Here is a 16,934-nt window from a genome sequence, read left to right as displayed (position 1 = left end):
ATCCTGTAAGGAAAAATCCGCCACAAGACTCTTGAGTCTTTTACCTGTAACATCCATCTTATCCCCCTCCGTCACACAATTGAAATCTCCAACAAAAATTATTGGCATTTTGCCAGATAAAAAAAAACATAATTTCTCAAAAATTTCCAGCCTCTCCCCTTTATCTATTGGTGCATACATATTTACCACCCTAACCCTCCACCCCCTACAATTTAACTTACATATTACACACCTCCCCGCCTCCACCACCATGTAACTTTCTATCTTAACACTATAACCCTTCACCAAAACACCTACCCCACAATTTTTATTACATACAGAACCAGACCACACACTTTGACCTAAAGGCCATGCATTTTCACTTAAGGGATCGGAGATCCCACACTCCTGGACACAGTATACGTCCGCATCCAAGTTGCTCAAGTAGTCCAAAATTGCCACTCTTCTCGACTCAGATTTAATCAGCCTAACATTTAGCGACAAGATGCTGAGAGCAACTTGGGCACCCATCTATTAATTTGATGTGGCAGGTCACGACAACATGCCCACCTGTACATCATCCTAACCCTTCTGGGGGTAGGACGCTGGACGTGCAGATATCGTAGTTTGTGCCTTCCCCCAAAAAAGACACATCTTGGGGATCGGATGCAGTAGGGTACACCCGGGCTGGACTCACACTGCAGTCACTTAAAGGGGAAAAGGATGGTTCAGTTTTCTTCTTTTTCTTCACTGAAGCGCCTCCATCTTCATCTGAACTATAATCCCGCCGCTGGGGGTCAAAGTCCCCCTGACCTCCCTCCTCCTCAAGGTCAGAAACGACATCGCTCCAGGCCACATGCGGTGTTCTGGTCAGATCAGACTCCTCTTCCCCCTGCAATGTAACCATCATGTCTGGAATTTCAGCCTCCAGATCCTCCACCGGGGCCACTTCCATGCCTATACGATCATCAGTTATTGTCTCAGACTCACTGACATCTGAAGCCACAGACGCGGCCCTCTGCACCGGTGGCTCAGGTGCCAGCTCCATATTTCCTCTTACATTCACACGAACCAGTTCTGGAAAAGCAACCCGAGCCTCCTCCTCATCCAGGAAAGCCAGAGTAGATATCGGAGCAGTCGGAGTTGGAGCAGTCGGAGTTGGAGCTGTGGGTGCAGGAGATTCATTTCTTCTCCTTCCCCTTCCCGCTGCCCCTGCATATGAAGCAGGATGGAATATACAGTCTCTGAAGGCATGCCCCTTCTCTCCGCAGAGATTACAGACTATTTAATTTTTGCAATTATTGGAAGAATGACCCACCTCATTGCACTTCCTGCAAATAATCTGTCTGATGTCGCATGCTTCCTGAGTATGGCCATACCTCCTACAATGACGACAAAACCTGGGCGCATTGGGGAAGAACAGGTAACCCCGCTCACTCCCAATGGAAAAATTTGATGGAGGATAATGTATACCCCCTGGTTCATCAGGACTTTCCCGGAACTTGACCATGAAACGATATTTACCGGTCCATAGTTCCTCCTCATTCATGACTTTTACTGCCACCTTGGTAATATAGCAGTGCCTATTTAGAAAGGCATAAATCAAAGCCAAGTCCACATGTGGGTTGTACATGAAAACAGTCAGAGGTACCTCTTTGGAGCAATACAAGATGACAAAAGTCAGCCCATCCAAATATTGATTGTCCAGATTCTTTTTCAAACAATCATAGAAATTGTTGCAAACAGCCATAGAAGTAAATACAAGATTATACTTGCTTTTGAATTGCTGGAGGCACAAGATTTCTTCCTTCTTCACTTCAAGGAGTCCAAACAAAATCTCCTTCACCACGAAGCTGAGGGTAAAGATTCCTTCTTTGCCTTCTTCCACATCAATCTGGATTCCAAACTTCACTCGAGCCTCACCGGGCCCAGCGTATCGAATGCGTCCCATTATCGCTAGTCGTGTCTACTGGCCAACTCCTTATAGCAGCAAGTGGCTTAAGCCATAAAATGGCGATGCCACAGGGCCAAGAGTTAACGCACAGACAGCCAAATGACTAGACCCATTACAGATCTGAGCCAAAAGGCCGAGAAGCGATAACCAGAATTGGTTTCAAACTACGGAGCCACCCAAGGATCCTGAAAAGTCCATTTGTGGAGATGAGCTCCTGGACTCCCATTAAGAAGACATGTTGTCAACCTCTAGATCCCTTACATGCCTGCACTTTTCGGCTTGCTGCTGCTGCAATCCACGCGTTTTAGATCTGCATAACTCCACCTCTTTAAACACAGCACCTTCACCCCCTGCTGTTCCCACCCGCCTCAACACCGTTGGAAGGGAGGAGAACCAATTAAGGCGGGGGGTGGGGTGGAACGAGCAGCTGTCTACCCTTAGCAGGAGGGCTCCTGATTACATACCTCTCCTGCTGCTGCTGCTGCTGGCTGTCCAGCAGCAGACTGAAGGTGGCTGCTGCTGTGCACAGGTATATAAAGGCTCAGAGCCTATTATGACACGCGCAGCCAGCGTTCCATTGCCACATTCCATCTACTGCAGGCAGGATACCTGGCTGGCTGAATGTCGCTGAGAAGCTCACAGAGACCGCCATAAGCAACAGTTTAACAGAATGCCACAGACTAATCAACCAAACTTTTTGGGTTGGGTTCTCTTTTATAGTCTGCAGGCATTAAATGAAAGAAGTCAGTGTTCCAGCAGAAGGAGACAACGTTTCAGAAAAGGCATTGTAGCAAACCAAAAAAGAAATTTTAAGCGCAGCAGAGTAACCAGCGCACATACCTGTTAGCTCAGGTGAGTTTAAAAGGCTGCTGTTGATAACAAGGGCATTTGCTAAATAGATGGTGTGTGTGCAACAATATACTGAAAGGTCAATTATATTGTGCAGCTTATCTCACCACCTGTAGTTATTTAGGTGAAAGCTCCAAAATGCTTGCCTAATATGTCTGTTTATCCAAAAGGAAGTAAAAAGGGAGAGCTAGAAAGATAGCATTGCATCACATTACATGGCAATGCAATGCACAGTTGCTGAAGTTGAACCAAAATGAGCTTGTAATCTGGCTTCTGCAACTTTGAACATGAAAAATCCAATGAGGAGAAGAAAAGCAAAGCCAAAGAGTCCATCCCCGAATCCGACAAACAAGCAAAATGAACAAAAAACATTGAATTCAATTCTTTCTGATTTTAGAAACTGCATTAAAGAAGGGGTGCACCGGTCCTGGAGATACTGCAATACTAGGTCAATGCGTGGAGTGGACAGAGCAAGCTCTTTTTCCATCTCCCTGTTCTAAAAATCCATTTAATATATGGTCCCCAGATAGGGGACGTATCAGATATTAAACTGATAAGAACAGATTTTTTTGATTGAATATATCTTTTATTAGCACAAAAAATAAGTTAACAGACAGTGTACAGTGCCGCAGCCCAGTACACACAGAATTCTACATCATATTTTCATAGCATGAGGATACGACGCACTAACTAGACACATCACACCCCTATGCTACACAAAACACTCAATCTGAAAGAAAAAGCATGTCAATCAATACAGTACGACGAACCGTGATAAGGGATGGGGATTGGGAAAAAGGGGATGGGGAGGGGAAAATCACAGGCCCGAAGCTTTATTGAAAGACAAGACACATAAGGGGAGAGGGGGAGGAGGGGTTTAGTCCTCGTCCTCGTCCTCCGGACCGTCCATGATGGAATAGTCTCTGAGCAGGCTGTGGATCAGCCTGCGGCAGTCCTGGATGGACATCCTCTCCCTCCTCAAGATGAGCCGGTTCCTGGCGACCCAAACGGCATCCTTGAAGCAGTTCATAAGGCGCCAAGCCTCCTGGATGGCTCCGACGGTATGAACCCCAGGGAAGAGTCCGTAAAGCACAGAATGGTGCGATAGGCTCGCCCTGGGGACAGAGTTCCTCAGGTCCTCCTCAAGTGCAGTCAATAGGCGCTGTGCAAATCCGCAGTCCCAAAAAGTGTGCAAAGATGTTTCCTCCACGAAGGGGCACCTTGGGCAGTACCGGGTCTTGCACAGGTTCCGGGCATGCAAGAATGACCGGACGGGCAGTCCGCCCTGAATCGCCATCCACGACAAGTCCTTGTGCCCGTTGGTCAGCCTGTCAGATGACACATTTGTCCACACAGTCTCCAGCGTGTCCTGGTGAAGTCCTGTGATGTTCTCCACGTCATCCTTGGCTCTGATTAGCTTGTGGATAGTTTTGGGCTTCCACAAGTCGGGCTTGAGTCCCTCCAGTTGATAAGAACAGATACTACACTTGATCTTAGCCAAAAGGCCGAGAAGCGATAACCAGAATTGGTTTCAAACTACGGAGCCACCCAAGGATCCTGAAAAGTCCATTTGTGGAGATGAGCTCCTGGACTCCCGTTAAGAAGACATGTTGTCAACCTCTAGATCCCTTACATGCCTGCACTTTTCGGCTTGCTGCTGCTGCAATCCACGCGTTTTAGATCTGCATAACTCCACCTCTTTAAACACAGCACCTTCACCCCCTGCTGTTCCCACCCGCCTCAACACCGTTGGAAGGGAGGAGAACCAATTAAGGCGGGGGGTGGGGTGGAACGAGCAGCTGTCTACCCTTAGCAGGAGGGCTCCTGATTACATACCTCTCCTGCTGCTGCTGCTGCTGGCTGTCCAGCAGCAGACTGAAGGTGGCTGCTGCTGTGCACAGGTATATAAAGGCTCAGAGCCTATTATGACACGCGCAGCCAGCGTTCCATTGCCACATTCCATCTACTGCAGGCAGGATACCTGGCTGGCTGAATGTCGCTGAGAAGCTCACAGAGACCGCCATAAGCAACAGTTTAACAGAATGCCACAGACTAATCAACCAAACTTTTTGGGTTGGGTTCTCTTTTATAGTCTGCAGGCATTAAATGAAAGAAGTCAGTGTTCCAGCAGAAGGAGACAACGTTTCAGAAAAGGCATTGTAGCAAACCAAAAAAGAAATTTTAAGCGCAGCAGAGTAACCAGCGCACATACCTGTTAGCTCAGGTGAGTTTAAAAGGCTGCTGTTGATAACAAGGGCATTTGCTAAATAGATGGTGTGTGTGCAACAATATACTGAAAGGTCAATTATATTGTGCAGCTTATCTCACCACCTGTAGTTATTTAGGTGAAAGCTCCAAAATGCTTGCCTAATATGTCTGTTTATCCAAAAGGAAGTAAAAAGGGAGAGCTAGAAAGATAGCATTGCATCAAATTACATGGCAATGCAATGCACAGTTGCTGAAGTTGAACCAAAATGAGCTTGTAATCTGGCTTCTGCAACTTTGAACATGAAAAATCCAATGAGGAGAAGAAAAGCAAAGCCAAAGAGTCCATCCCCAAATCCGACAAACAAGCAAAATGAACAAAAAACATTGAATTCAATTCTTTCTGATTTTAGAAACTGCATTAAAGAAGGGGTGCACCGGTCCTGGAGATACTGCAATACCAGGTCAATGCGTGGAGTGGACAGAGCAAGCTCTTTTTCCATCTCCCTGTTCTAAAAATCCATTTAATATATGGTCCCCAGATAGGGGACGTATCAGATATTAAACTGATAAGAACAGATTTTTTTTTTTTTTTTTTTTTTTTAACCAAATCAGATAGGCCGGAGCATAAGCTCAATCAAATCGACTTACAAAAGCCTTTCATTGACACTTAGCCTTTCATCACACTTGGTATATAATCAAAAATAAAACCAAACCTTATCATCAGGTACATTATACACTACTAATTAAACTTTACCAAAAACCTCCACTTTTTAAACTTCCAGATCCCTTCAGCATCTATAATACTTCCACGTTCCTGATCCCAGAGGTATATTACATACATACGTGACAGAATCAATCTCAAACATTCATTAACTGACATTTTCTTCCTTTTAAAAACTAACAAATTCCTCGCATCCCACAAACTTTCAATTACACACACCACCAACAACCATAAAATCCTATCCTTAATTCTACTACATGCACCCATCCCAAACATAGCAAGTTTCCAATTAACATACTTTACACCCACCAATTCCTTGCAAAGTCCCCCTATACCCTTCCATACATCATATGCAAAATCACAATCCCATACCATATGTCTAACATGCTCTCTCAAACCACATCCATCCCTCGGGCATACCTCAGATTTAACTAAATCCTTCTTCTTTTGCACATCTCTAACAGGCAAAATGTCATGCAATATCATCCAAGCGATATCTCTCTGTCTGTTAGTCACACCATCTATACTTAATTTTCTCCACATCTCGGTTACTTCCTCCCCTCTCAACCCATTGATATTACATACCACCTCACGCTCACGCACCATCCTAATGACTTTCTTCTTTTGCCTAAAATCACTCATGTTAACGGACAACAAATCATACTTCCTTACAAATTTCTCAACACAACCATACCATACAGGACACTTAAAAGCAACAGGCACTCTAGCATCCCTTTTGACCCACTTTAAGCCATAAAGCATCCATCCAGCCGAATACTTCATCATATAAGCACACTTATTACTTTTCCCTAGAACCACCACCACCATTTTCACGTAACTAATCCCTAAAAAGAAATCAATATTTGGAAAATCCAAACCACCATTTACACATAACTTATAGACATATTCCCGTTTCAATTTCTCCATGCGACTTCCCCAAAGAAAATTAAAGATGAATTTCTCAGTTTTCCTAATTTTCTTAAAAGCAGCAGGATATACATTCGCAACAAACAACAAAATAGGCAAAATAACCGCCTTAATAATCAGAACTTTCCCAGTCAGAGTTAGTTCTCTCATTCGCCAAAAATTCAACTTGCGCACCACTCTCACCCCACAATCTTCCCAACTCTCATTTCCTTTCAAATCATCATTAAACTTAATCCCAAGCACCTTTATTGCACCATCCTCACACCTCACACCATCCATCCGTACATTCCTCTCACCAAAACATTTAAAGGAACTCTTAGTCCAATTGACCTTAAAAGCTGAGACACTACAAAACAAACTTAATATCAACCTTGCCCTACTCATCGCAGCCATATTCCCACTCACAATCACTACATCATCCATGTAACCTAGAATTCTCACATCCTTTCCATTACTCCTAGGAATAATCACACCTCTCATAACCTTATCCTTCCTAACCATACACATCAACACTTCAATCACACTAATAAACAAAAAAGGGGACATAGGGCACCCCTGACGCACTCCTGATTTAATTCTCACTTTCTCACTCAACCACCCATTCACCAAAAATTCACTTGAAACATTACAATACAAACTCCTAACACAGTTTACAAAATTCCTGGAATAACCCATCTTAGACAAAACCTTAAACATAAAGCTATGTGACACACGGTCAAAAGCTTTTTCAAAATCAACCGAAAACAACAAACATTTCTGCTTACGACTCATACAATCCCCAATCACATCACGCAACAACACCAAATTTTCAGTCATACTTCTCCCAGGCACTGCACACACTTGATCTTCATCCACCACACCGCCAATCACTTCCCGCATCCGGCTAGCCAACAATTTACTAAACACCTTATAGTCTGCATTCAAAAGGGTGATTGGCCTCCAATTCCCCAAATCCTTTTTATCACCTTTCTTATGAACCAAAACCACCACCCCATCTCTCATAGATTCACTCAACATATTCTCCGTGAACATATACTGGCACACCTCCAATAAGTCATTTCCCATCGTGTCCCATTCCTTAACATATAACTCCACGGGCAGTCCATCCTTCCCAGGTGTTTTATTCTTACTCGCAGACATCACCACTTTTTTAACTTCATCCAACACAATTACATCATCCAATATTTCACGTTCATCCTCACCCAAACAACCTTCTAAACACCCCAAAGCATCAGTCAACATCCTATCATCAACCCATTTTTCCCCATACAACTCCTTATAAAACAACACCACCTCCTGCATCACATCCTTCCCACTCACACACACCCCATCACCATTCACCACCTCATCCATATCTACTTTCTTCCCAAAAACTTTTTTGAAAAAAAACCTTGTGCATTTCTCATTTTTCTCCAAATGTTCAATCTTAGAACGGTAAATAATTTCTTTCCCTTTACCCTCAATATATTTCTTAATCTCTTCTTTCACTTGACACATCAAAACATCCACATCCACTCCAATCATCCTTAACTTCCTCAGCCACTCCAGTCTAGAGCTTAAATCATTAAATTTTGCTCTATTCATTGCTGCTTTCCTCCTGCCCCTTTTTCTAAAGAAAAAAACAATCTCACTCTTCATCCAGTCCCACCACTCAAGCACATTCCTGAAATCACTTTTTTTATCCCTCCACCTAACATACATTCGCCTAAAATCACGCATGATCCTATTATCTTCCAGCAAACGCACATTAAGTTTCCACACGCCACCACCATATACAAAGGAAATCTTACCTTCTAGACGTGCCCTCAAACACACATGGTCAGAGAAGGGAACATCTTCCTGCTGGAAATTCCTACAAATAACATTTTGTGAAGAAAAGAAGATACGGTCTATTCTAGACTCTATGCCTCCCCTGTCGGCCTTATAGGTCGCAGGAGGTGGATTACCTAAAAAAACTTCCGCAGCATCCTGTAAGGAAAAATCCGCCACAAGACTCTTGAGTCTTTTACCTGTAACATCCATCTTATCCCCCTCCGTCACACAATTGAAATCTCCAACAAAAATTATTGGCATTTTGCCAGATAAAAAAAAACATAATTTCTCAAAAATTTCCAGCCTCTCCCCTTTATCTATTGGTGCATACATATTTACCACCCTAACCCTCCACCCCCTACAATTTAACTTACATATTACACACCTCCCCGCCTCCACCACCATGTAACTTTCTATCTTAACACTATAACCCTTCACCAAAACACCTACCCCACAATTTTTATTACATACAGAACCAGACCACACACTTTGACCTAAAGGCCATGCATTTTCACTTAAGGGATCGGAGATCCCACACTCCTGGACACAGTATACGTCCGCATCCAAGTTGCTCAAGTAGTCCAAAATTGCCACTCTTCTCGACTCAGATTTAATCAGCCTAACATTTAGCGACAAGATGCTGAGAGCAACTTGGGCACCCATCTATTAATTTGATGTGGCAGGTCACGACAACATGCCCACCTGTACATCATCCTAACCCTTCTGGGGGTAGGACGCTGGACGTGCAGATATCGTAGTTTGTGCCTTCCCCCAAAAAAGACACATCTTGGGGATCGGATGCAGTAGGGTACACCCGGGCTGGACTCACACTGCAGTCACTTAAAGGGGAAAAGGATGGTTCAGTTTTCTTCTTTTTCTTCACTGAAGCGCCTCCATCTTCATCTGAACTATAATCCCGCCGCTGGGGGTCAAAGTCCCCCTGACCTCCCTCCTCCTCAAGGTCAGAAACGACATCGCTCCAGGCCACATGCGGTGTTCTGGTCAGATCAGACTCCTCTTCCCCCTGCAATGTAACCATCATGTCTGGAATTTCAGCCTCCAGATCCTCCACCGGGGCCACTTCCATGCCTATACGATCATCAGTTATTGTCTCAGACTCACTGACATCTGAAGCCACAGACGCGGCCCTCTGCACCGGTGGCTCAGGTGCCAGCTCCATATTTCCTCTTACATTCACACGAACCAGTTCTGGAAAAGCAACCCGAGCCTCCTCCTCATCCAGGAAAGCCAGAGTAGATATCGGAGCAGTCGGAGTTGGAGCAGTCGGAGTTGGAGCTGTGGGTGCAGGAGATTCATTTCTTCTCCTTCCCCTTCCCGCTGCCCCTGCATATGAAGCAGGATGGAATATACAGTCTCTGAAGGCATGCCCCTTCTCTCCGCAGAGATTACAGACTATTTAATTTTTGCAATTATTGGAAGAATGACCCACCTCATTGCACTTCCTGCAAATAATCTGTCTGATGTCGCATGCTTCCTGAGTATGGCCATACCTCCTACAATGACGACAAAACCTGGGCGCATTGGGGAAGAACAGGTAACCCCGCTCACTCCCAATGGAAAAATTTGATGGAGGATAATGTATACCCCCTGGTTCATCAGGACTTTCCCGGAACTTGACCATGAAACGATATTTACCGGTCCATAGTTCCTCCTCATTCATGACTTTTACTGCCACCTTGGTAATATAGCAGTGCCTATTTAGAAAGGCATAAATCAAAGCCAAGTCCACATGTGGGTTGTACATGAAAACAGTCAGAGGTACCTCTTTGGAGCAATACAAGATGACAAAAGTCAGCCCATCCAAATATTGATTGTCCAGATTCTTTTTCAAACAATCATAGAAATTGTTGCAAACAGCCATAGAAGTAAATACAAGATTATACTTGCTTTTGAATTGCTGGAGGCACAAGATTTCTTCCTTCTTCACTTCAAGGAGTCCAAACAAAATCTCCTTCACCACGAAGCTGAGGGTAAAGATTCCTTCTTTGCCTTCTTCCACATCAATCTGGATTCCAAACTTCACTCGAGCCTCACCGGGCCCAGCGTATCGAATGCGTCCCATTATCGCTAGTCGTGTCTACTGGCCAACTCCTTATAGCAGCAAGTGGCTTAAGCCATAAAATGGCGATGCCACAGGGCCAAGAGTTAACGCACAGACAGCCAAATGACTAGACCCATTACAGATCTGAGCCAAAAGGCCGAGAAGCGATAACCAGAATTGGTTTCAAACTACGGAGCCACCCAAGGATCCTGAAAAGTCCATTTGTGGAGATGAGCTCCTGGACTCCCATTAAGAAGACATGTTGTCAACCTCTAGATCCCTTACATGCCTGCACTTTTCGGCTTGCTGCTGCTGCAATCCACGCGTTTTAGATCTGCATAACTCCACCTCTTTAAACACAGCACCTTCACCCCCTGCTGTTCCCACCCGCCTCAACACCGTTGGAAGGGAGGAGAACCAATTAAGGCGGGGGGTGGGGTGGAACGAGCAGCTGTCTACCCTTAGCAGGAGGGCTCCTGATTACATACCTCTCCTGCTGCTGCTGCTGCTGGCTGTCCAGCAGCAGACTGAAGGTGGCTGCTGCTGTGCACAGGTATATAAAGGCTCAGAGCCTATTATGACACGCGCAGCCAGCGTTCCATTGCCACATTCCATCTACTGCAGGCAGGATACCTGGCTGGCTGAATGTCGCTGAGAAGCTCACAGAGACCGCCATAAGCAACAGTTTAACAGAATGCCACAGACTAATCAACCAAACTTTTTGGGTTGGGTTCTCTTTTATAGTCTGCAGGCATTAAATGAAAGAAGTCAGTGTTCCAGCAGAAGGAGACAACGTTTCAGAAAAGGCATTGTAGCAAACCAAAAAAGAAATTTTAAGCGCAGCAGAGTAACCAGCGCACATACCTGTTAGCTCAGGTGAGTTTAAAAGGCTGCTGTTGATAACAAGGGCATTTGCTAAATAGATGGTGTGTGTGCAACAATATACTGAAAGGTCAATTATATTGTGCAGCTTATCTCACCACCTGTAGTTATTTAGGTGAAAGCTCCAAAATGCTTGCCTAATATGTCTGTTTATCCAAAAGGAAGTAAAAAGGGAGAGCTAGAAAGATAGCATTGCATCACATTACATGGCAATGCAATGCACAGTTGCTGAAGTTGAACCAAAATGAGCTTGTAATCTGGCTTCTGCAACTTTGAACATGAAAAATCCAATGAGGAGAAGAAAAGCAAAGCCAAAGAGTCCATCCCCAAATCCGACAAACAAGCAAAATGAACAAAAAACATTGAATTCAATTCTTTCTGATTTTAGAAACTGCATTAAAGAAGGGGTGCACCGGTCCTGGAGATACTGCAATACCAGGTCAATGCGTGGAGTGGACAGAGCAAGCTCTTTTTCCATCTCCCTGTTCTAAAAATCCATTTAATATATGGTCCCCAGATAGGGGACGTATCAGATATTAAACTGATAAGAACAGATACTACACTTGATCTTAGCCAAAAGGCCGAGAAGCGATAACCAGAATTGGTTTCAAACTACGGAGCCACCCAAGGATCCTGAAAAGTCCATTTGTGGAGATGAGCTCCTGGACTCCCGTTAAGAAGACATGTTGTCAACCTCTAGATCCCTTACATGCCTGCACTTTTCGGCTTGCTGCTGCTGCAATCCACGCGTTTTAGATCTGCATAACTCCACCTCTTTAAACACAGCACCTTCACCCCCTGCTGTTCCCACCCGCCTCAACACCGTTGGAAGGGAGGAGAACCAATTAAGGCGGGGGGTGGGGTGGAACGAGCAGCTGTCTACCCTTAGCAGGAGGGCTCCTGATTACATACCTCTCCTGCTGCTGCTGCTGCTGGCTGTCCATCAGCAGACTGAAGGTGGCTGCTGCTGTGCACAGGTATATAAAGGCTCAGAGCCTATTATGACACGCGCAGCCAGCGTTCCATTGCCACATTCCATCTACTGCAGGCAGGATACCTGGCTGGCTGAATGTCGCTGAGAAGCTCACAGAGACCGCCATAAGCAACAGTTTAACAGAATGCCACAGACTAATCAACCAAACTTTTTGGGTTGGGTTCTCTTTTATAGTCTGCAGGCATTAAATGAAAGAAGTCAGTGTTCCAGCAGAAGGAGACAACGTTTCAGAAAAGGCATTGTAGCAAACCAAAAAAGAAATTTTAAGCGCAGCAGAGTAACCAGCGCACATACCTGTTAGCTCAGGTGAGTTTAAAAGGCTGCTGTTGATAACAAGGGCATTTGCTGAATAGATGGTGTGTGTGCAACAATATACTGAAAGGTCAATTATATTGTGCAGCTTATCTCACCACCTGTAGTTATTTAGGTGAAAGCTCCAAAATGCTTGCCTAATATGTCTGTTTATCCAAAAGGAAGTAAAAAGGGAGAGCTAGAAAGATAGCATTGCATCACATTACATGGCAATGCAATGCACAGTTGCTGAAGTTGAACCAAAATGAGCTTGTAATCTGGCTTCTGCAACTTTGAACATGAAAAATCCAATGAGGAGAAGAAAAGCAAAGCCAAAGAGTCCATCCCCAAATCCGACAAACAAGCAAAATGAACAAAAAACATTGAATTCAATTCTTTCTGATTTTAGAAACTGCATTAAAGAAGGGGTGCACCGGTCCTGGAGATACTGCAATACCAGGTCAATGCGTGGAGTGGACAGAGCAAGCTCTTTTTCCATCTCCCTGTTCTAAAAATCCATTTAATATATGGTCCCCAGATAGGGGACGTATCAGATATTAAACTGATAAGAACAGATACAACACTTGATCTTAGCCAAAAGGCCGAGAAGCGATAACCAGAATTGGTTTCAAACTACGGAGCCACCCAAGGATCCTGAAAAGTCCATTTGTGGAGATGAGCTCCTGGACTCCCGTTAAGAAGACATGTTGTCAACCTCTAGATCCCTTACATGCCTGCACTTTTCGGCTTGCTGCTGCTGCAATCCACGCGTTTTAGATCTGCATAACTCCACCTCTTTAAACACAGCACCTTCACCCCCTGCTGTTCCCACCCGCCTCAACACCGTTGGAAGGGAGGAGAACCAATTAAGGCGGGGGGTGGGGTGGAACGAGCAGCTGTCTACCCTTAGCAGGAGGGCTCCTGATTACATACCTCTCCTGCTGCTGCTGCTGCTGGCTGTCCAGCAGCAGACTGAAGGTGGCTGCTGCTGTGCACAGGTATATAAAGGCTCAGAGCCTATTATGACACGCGCAGCCAGCGTTCCATTGCCACATTCCATCTACTGCAGGCAGGATACCTGGCTGGCTGAATGTCGCTGAGAAGCTCACAGAGACCGCCATAAGCAACAGTTTAACAGAATGCCACAGACTAATCAACCAAACTTTTTGGGTTGGGTTCTCTTTTATAGTCTGCAGGCATTAAATGAAAGAAGTCAGTGTTCCAGCAGAAGGAGACAACGTTTCAGAAAAGGCATTGTAGCAAACCAAAAAAGAAATTTTAAGCGCAGCAGAGTAACCAGCGCACATACCTGTTAGCTCAGGTGAGTTTAAAAGGCTGCTGTTGATAACAAGGGCATTTGCTAAATAGATGGTGTGTGTGCAACAATATACTGAAAGGTCAATTATATTGTGCAGCTTATCTCACCACCTGTAGTTATTTAGGTGAAAGCTCCAAAATGCTTGCCTAATATGTCTGTTTATCCAAAAGGAAGTAAAAAGGGAGAGCTAGAAAGATAGCATTGCATCACATTACATGGCAATGCAATGCACAGTTGCTGAAGTTGAACCAAAATGAGCTTGTAATCTGGCTTCTGCAACTTTGAACATGAAAAATCCAATGAGGAGAAGAAAAGCAAAGCCAAAGAGTCCATCCCAAAATCCGACAAACAAGCAAAATGAACAAAAAACATTGAATTCAATTCTTTCTGATTTTAGAAACTGCATTAAAGAAGGGGTGCAGCGGTCCTGGAGATACTGCAATACCAGGTCAATGCGTGGAGTGGACAGAGCAAGCTCTTTTTCCATCTCCCTGTTCTAAAAATCCATTTAATATATGGTCCCCAGATAGGGGACGTATCAGATATTAAACTGATAAGAACAGATACTACACTTGATCCTAGCCAAAAGGCCGAGAAGCGATAACCAGAATTGGTTTCAAACTACGGAGCCACCCAAGGATCCTGAAAAGTCCATTTGTGGAGATGAGCTCCTGGACTCCCGTTAAGAAGACATGTTGTCAACCTCTAGATCCCTTACATGCCTGCACTTTTCGGCTTGCTGCTGCTGCAATCCACGCGTTTTAGATCTGCATAACTCCACCTCTTTAAACACAGCACCTTCACCCCCTGCTGTTCCCACCCGCCTCAACACCGTTGGAAGGGAGGAGAACCAATTAAGGCGGGGGGTGGGGTGGAACGAGCAGCTGTCTACCCTTAGCAGGAGGGCTCCTGATTACATACCTCTCCTGCTGCTGCTGCTGCTGGCTGTCCAGCAGCAGACTGAAGGTGGCTGCTGCTGTGCACAGGTATATAAAGGCTCAGAGCCTATTATGACACGCGCAGCCAGCGTTCCATTGCCACATTCCATCTACTGCAGGCAGGATACCTGGCTGGCTGAATGTCGCTGAGAAGCTCACAGAGACCGCCATAAGCAACAGTTTAACAGAATGCCACAGACTAATCAACCAAACTTTTTGGGTTGGGTTCTCTTTTATAGTCTGCAGGCATTAAATGAAAGAAGTCAGTGTTCCAGCAGAAGGAGACAACGTTTCAGAAAAGGCATTGTAGCAAACCAAAAAAGAAATTTTAAGCGCAGCAGAGTAACCAGCGCACATACCTGTTAGCTCAGGTGAGTTTAAAAGGCTGCTGTTGATAACAAGGGCATTTGCTAAATAGATGGTGTGTGTGCAACAATATACTGAAAGGTCAATTATATTGTGCAGCTTATCTCACCACCTGTAGTTATTTAGGTGAAAGCTCCAAAATGCTTGCCTAATATGTCTGTTTATCCAAAAGGAAGTAAAAAGGGAGAGCTAGAAAGATAGCATTGCATCACATTACATGGCAATGCAATGCACAGTTGCTGAAGTTGAACCAAAATGAGCTTGTAATCTGGCTTCTGCAACTTTGAACATGAAAAATCCAATGAGGAGAAGAAAAGCAAAGCCAAAGAGTCCATCCCAAAATCCGACAAACAAGCAAAATGAACAAAAAACATTGAATTCAATTCTTTCTGATTTTAGAAACTGCATTAAAGAAGGGGTGCAGCGGTCCTGGAGATACTGCAATACCAGGTCAATGCGTGGAGTGGACAGAGCAAGCTCTTTTTCCATCTCCCTGTTCTAAAAATCCATTTAATATATGGTCCCCAGATAGGGGACGTATCAGATATTAAACTGATAAGAACAGATACTACACTTGATCTTAGCCAAAAGGCCGAGAAGCGATAACCAGAATTGGTTTCAAACTACGGAGCCACCCAAGGATCCTGAAAAGTCCATTTGTGGAGATGAGCTCCTGGACTCCCGTTAAGAAGACATGTTGTCAACCTCTAGATCCCTTACATGCCTGCACTTTTCGGCTTGCTGCTGCTGCAATCCACGCGTTTTAGATCTGCATAACTCCACCTCTTTAAACACAGCACCTTCACCCCCTGCTGTTCCCACCCGCCTCAACACCGTTGGAAGGGAGGAGAACCAATTAAGGCGGGGGGTGGGGTGGAACGAGCAGCTGTCTACCCTTAGCAGGAGGGCTCCTGATTACATACCTCTCCTGCTGCTGCTGCTGCTGGCTGTCCAGCAGCAGACTGAAGGTGGCTGCTGCTGTGCACAGGTATATAAAGGCTCAGAGCCTATTATGACACGCGCAGCCAGCGTTCCATTGCCACATTCCATCTACTGCAGGCAGGATACCTGGCTGGCTGAATGTCGCTGAGAAGCTCACAGAGACCGCCATAAGCAACAGTTTAACAGAATGCCACAGACTAATCAACCAAACTTTTTGGGTTGGGTTCTCTTTTATAGTCTGCAGGCATTAAATGAAAGAAGTCAGTGTTCCAGCAGAAGGAGACAACGTTTCAGAAAAGGCATTGTAGCAAACCAAAAAAGAAATTTTAAGCGCAGCAGAGTAACCAGCGCACATACCTGTTAGCTCAGGTGAGTTTAAAAGGCTGCTGTTGATAACAAGGGCATTTGCTAAATAGATGGTGTGTGTGCAACAATATACTGAAAGGTCAATTATATTGTGCAGCTTATCTCACCACCTGTAGTTATTTAGGTGAAAGCTCCAAAATGCTTGCCTAATATGTCTGTTTATCCAAAAGGAAGTAAAAAGGGAGAGCTAGAAAGATAGCATTGCATCACATTACATGGCAATGCAATGCACAGTTGCTGAAGTTGAACCAAAATGAGCTTGTAATCTGGCTTCTGCAACTTTGAACATGAAAAATCCAATGAGGAGAAGAAAAGCAAAGCCAAA

The 16,934-nt window shown here is 44.7% G+C and overlaps 6 non-coding genes and 1 pseudogene across 6 annotated transcripts; all 7 read right to left on the bottom strand.

Moving 5' to 3' along the window:
* Nucleotides 1–3,193: 3,193 nt before the first annotated feature.
* Nucleotides 3,194–3,387, bottom strand: LOC141231420 (U2 spliceosomal RNA). The gene has a single exon (XR_012297823.1). It is a non-coding gene; the product is annotated as a U2 spliceosomal RNA (small nuclear RNA).
* An 818-nt stretch (nucleotides 3,388–4,205) lies between these two features.
* Nucleotides 4,206–4,299, bottom strand: LOC141231482 (U2 spliceosomal RNA; annotated as a pseudogene).
* Nucleotides 4,300–5,414: 1,115 nt separating this feature from the next.
* LOC141231442 (U2 spliceosomal RNA) lies at nucleotides 5,415–5,604 on the bottom strand. Its single transcript, XR_012297839.1, has one exon. It is a non-coding gene; the product is annotated as a U2 spliceosomal RNA (small nuclear RNA).
* Nucleotides 5,605–11,796: 6,192 nt separating this feature from the next.
* On the bottom strand, nucleotides 11,797–11,987 carry LOC141231239 (U2 spliceosomal RNA). The gene has a single exon (XR_012297647.1). It is a non-coding gene; the product is annotated as a U2 spliceosomal RNA (small nuclear RNA).
* Nucleotides 11,988–13,102: 1,115 nt separating this feature from the next.
* LOC141231337 (U2 spliceosomal RNA) lies at nucleotides 13,103–13,293 on the bottom strand. The gene has a single exon (XR_012297749.1). It is a non-coding gene; the product is annotated as a U2 spliceosomal RNA (small nuclear RNA).
* A 1,115-nt stretch (nucleotides 13,294–14,408) lies between these two features.
* On the bottom strand, nucleotides 14,409–14,599 carry LOC141231368 (U2 spliceosomal RNA). Its single transcript, XR_012297779.1, has one exon. It is a non-coding gene; the product is annotated as a U2 spliceosomal RNA (small nuclear RNA).
* A 1,115-nt stretch (nucleotides 14,600–15,714) lies between these two features.
* Nucleotides 15,715–15,905, bottom strand: LOC141231346 (U2 spliceosomal RNA). Its single transcript, XR_012297758.1, has one exon. It is a non-coding gene; the product is annotated as a U2 spliceosomal RNA (small nuclear RNA).
* Nucleotides 15,906–16,934: the final 1,029 nt, after the last annotated feature.

Source organism: Phyllobates terribilis, unplaced genomic scaffold (assembly GCF_046119375.1).
Source record: "Phyllobates terribilis strain yellow unplaced genomic scaffold, ASM4611937v1 Scaffold_505__1_contigs__length_1300667, whole genome shotgun sequence".
Lineage (NCBI taxonomy): Eukaryota > Metazoa > Chordata > Amphibia > Anura > Dendrobatidae > Phyllobates > Phyllobates terribilis.
This window is presented reverse-complemented; position numbering and strand designations above follow the sequence as displayed.